This window comes from Arachis ipaensis, chromosome B01 (genome assembly GCF_000816755.2).
Source record: "Arachis ipaensis cultivar K30076 chromosome B01, Araip1.1, whole genome shotgun sequence".
NCBI lineage: Eukaryota > Viridiplantae > Streptophyta > Magnoliopsida > Fabales > Fabaceae > Arachis > Arachis ipaensis.
The window spans coordinates 49,427,408-49,431,921 of record NC_029785.2 but is presented as its reverse complement, the minus strand read 5'-3'; positions in this window follow the sequence as shown (position 1 = coordinate 49,431,921).

Below are 4,514 nucleotides of genomic sequence, written 5' to 3'. Positions count from 1 at the left end.
AATAATAATAATAATAATAATAATAATAATAATAATAATAATAATAATAATAATAATAACTTGAAAAATCCGTATATAAACTATTTCAATTACCCGTGTATTATTATTAAAATTCTACATGTTCCTAAATATAAGTTTTGAAAAATATGACATGACACGGGCTATTAGTGTAGAGTTGTTTAGGTTTGTTTAGGAAGATATAATAGAATTTATATTTCTAAATTTCAAGACATATATTTCTATTTCAATTTGTGTATATCAAATATAATATTCTTATTCATTGTCTGTGATTTTTCTTATTATGATAAAAGATAATGATTCTAATCATATTATGAAAAATTATATAATTTTAACAAAATTAATGTATGATGTGTAATTACTGTATATAATAAAAAATTACCTTAATAATAAATAATTTACATATTTATTTATGTTTTACTAAAATCTATATATAGTGTTTTTCTGTGGTACATGAATCTAAATTTGAGAGTCAACTCATAATTTTATATTTATTATTTTTCTTTTACTACTTCATAGAATAAGAATGTATTCTTTGTTTTTCATCGAAGTTGATCCTTTTAAGGTACAATTTATAATTTTGATACACTATTAGTGTAAAGTAGTTTTACACAAATGACGTAATATCATATCATAAAAAATAACTATCTTTTATATTGATTGCATTCATCTAAATGATAATCCAAGAAAATAGACATAATTAAATAATTATATAAAATATTTTATACTATCACTAATTAAAATTAGACTCTAATTTGTATCTAAAAATATAAGATAAAATTATATATTAAATTAACTTAATAAAAACAAAATATTATTGTAACATTATTTAATTAATAAATTTATTTAGTTAAAGGTTATATCTCTGTTTTTTTTTCAATTCCACTTTAATATTTACCATTAAATTGAAGAATTTTGTATTGGATATCTATTTTGATAATTAGTTCTCAAACATAAATTAAAATAAAAATCAATTAAAATATTAACGCATTTTGTACTTTTATCTATCTAAGTAACTAATTCTATTATTATTATTATTATTATTATTATTATTATTATTATTATTATTATTATTATTATTATTATTATTATTATTAATTTTTTGTCTTTCTTTTATTAAATAATTAAATAATAATTAAATAATCTATAAAATATATAATGAGGATATGAGAAATTTAGTATAAATTTTTTTTCTAAAATATCATTTATTGTATATAATTCATAAAAAAATATATTTCACTTTTATTATTGATTAGAAGATAACTTATTTATATTTTGATTAATTTCATTTATTATTATTATTATTATTATTAATTTACAGAAAGATAAATTAATAATCATATTATTATTTATCAATATATTAATTCTATTCCGAATATAAAAATATAAAATTTTATTCCTTCCATTTTTATTTTACCACTATAAAAGACTATATATACTAGAAGAAAATATCATTCATTTACCAATTAGGAATTTCATTAGGTAACTTTTACAATAATTCTTTTTCTTCATGTGAGGCGTCATCGCAAGAAGGCAATTATCGTGGACACAAACCACCACACACTCTTCAACTCCTGTACTCATCATTCAGAGCAATATATGATATGTTATCATGAAGCATTTATAGACCATTGTGTTATCATGTATGCATAAATAAAAAAAATTCCGTAATTAAGTTTAAGTCATTTACCTATTTGTATGTATATTATAGTGTAAAATTATTTTCGATATAGTGTGAAATTACTTTCAATTTGTGTTGTGCAATGATATTATGGTTTAATTTAAGCTTTTGTTTTAGAACTGTGTTATGATTTTATCTCATCATTTTCTCTTAGATATCAAGTTGATGTATTTTTATTTATTATTATAGAAACGGATGTGATATAAAATTTGTAAAAAAAAAAAAATAAAACTCTCACACTCAATTTATTTTATTGTAGCCTTTTATCTCTTATATTTCTTTTTATTTTCTTCTGAATTATTGTAAATAATACTTATTTATGGCATAAACAAAGAAATACAGAATCTTAAATTTTGCATATAAAAATTTAGGAATATGTTATATATATGTACAAATGTAATTGCATAGTATTTTTTTTAATGGTGTAGACCAACAACTCTAATTTTATTTCATGGTCAAATTAAAAAAAAAGTCGTAATTTTAAAGGTGGTTAGAAAAAAACAACAAAATTAATCAAAAAAATAGTTAATTTATATTATTCTATTAATTTATTTAATATATTAAATTATTTTTATTTATATTAAGATTAATTTTAAATATTTTAAAATAAAAAGTATAATTAATTATAATTTACATCTTAAATTATGTTGAGTACATGATATTCTATTGTGCGCTAAAAGTAAAAATGAGATAACAAATATAATTTTATCTCTTAATTCAGTATATTTATTTATATTTTATACTTTTTTTACGATTAATTTTGTACGGTGTTGGTATATTAAATAAAAATACCTATTATAATAACAAAAAAAATAAAATTTTAATCAATAATTTTATATTCTTTACTTTTTTTCAGTTTTTTTTATTTTAATTTATTACTAAAAGGTAGTGAAATTCTATTGATACTGAAATAAAGTTGCAAAAAGGTCCATAGAGTAGAATAAGTAAAATAATGTGATACCCACATTACAACATCCAAATGAAACAACCTAGGATCTAAAATGTTTATCTTTCTCTTTCTCGCTGTCTATTATATTATCGATTCTATTATATAAAAATCGATTTTTTTACATTTAATGATAGAGTCAAGAGAGTGTTTCTTAATTTATTTTATTTAACTCATTAAAATACAATTTATTATGATGCATTAATTATATCAACTAATTGATTTGATTAGATATTTAAGTATCACACAATTTAAAATTATGTATATTGATTTGATTTTTATGATATATAAATTTAAGGAATAAATTAAAATAATATAATTTATTACTTATTTAATTTGAATACAACAAATAAAAAATTAATTTAGTCAAAAGTTTATTATTTTCTAATCTTCTATACATAAAAATGACAAAACAAAATTGTAAAAATACTCTTTTTATCGTTTTTGCTATTTTAATTTTATTTTCTTTGCTTTTTTTATGTGTAATTTTATTTTACATTAACTTTGTGTATTTAATAACAAAATATACTCATATTAATTCTATCATATAATAATATATTTTTCTCCTAAAAGAAAATAAAATTTATCTATATGTAACTATTTGATATTATTGTGTTGTTTAGCTTGCAGCCAAAACTATCACTTAGTTTGACATTTAAGTGACTTGCTATTAGAGGTGGAAATAAATAGAATAGAATATGATTTAGAGTTAATTCTAATTTTATTTGTGAATTGAGAATATTTTAACTTTAACCCTATCAATTTTTAACTTGCAGGTATCCGATTCTATCTGTAGGGCTACCGAGCCGGTTTCGGGTGATGGCACGGACCCGACCCGAAATAATGACCGGGTCTATTTTTGAGACCCTTACCCGGCCCTAGACCCGGTGAAATCACACTAAAATAGCCCTTAAAGTGTTCGGGACCGGGTCGGGTTTTCGGGTCGGGCCGGGCCATGCACACCCCTAAATCTAGGGGTGGCAATGGGTAGGGTAGGGTAGGGTTTGGAGTCAACCCTAATCCTACCCGTGGGTTGAGAATATCCAAACCCTAACTCTACCCGCTCTTAACTCGCGGATACTCGACTCTATCCGCGGATTACAAAAAAGATACAACATTATTATATAACTTGATGATATTTTAAAATAGAACTGACTTTTATGTTAAAAAAAGATATTAAATTATCAATTAATAATCTTCTTTTAATGACTAAGAATCTTTTGTATTTAGTGAGAACTCTTTGGTTCAATATTCACTTGCAACATATTTTTATATAAGTATATACATATATTATCCAACTAAATATGATCAGATTGAATCCTTGCAGATAAAGTGCATGTGGCCACTTCTACTTGCTACATGTCGTTGATTTTTTTGGTGACTAAATTTGTCATTTTTTGCTACACGTCGTTGATTAATGCAGATGTTTTTGAAATATTAATTCCAAAAATGTTTATCCTTTTGCTATACATTCTAAAAAAAATCACCTACCCAATAAAACTGTCTTCCGAGATAACAAATAAAGGTAAAATTCAATCTACTAAAATCTCATATTCCCTTCAAATTATATGAAGATGCAAAATTATTATTTAAAAAGAGAGAAAAAAAATTGCATGATGTGCGAAGTGTCATCATAGAGTAGTTTGAACGGAAGATACTTTTTCCATACATAATAAAATCATAATAAGTATGAAATGCATGATCAATAAAATAAAAATAATATGTCATGCATGCATTAACAAATAGAATAAAATAATGAAAACATGAAATGCATGCCATCATAATGCACTGCCTTGTTGGAATATATATAAAGCATAGTTTAATAATAAAAAAGTGTTACTTCAATTAGCAACTTTTTAAAACACCATA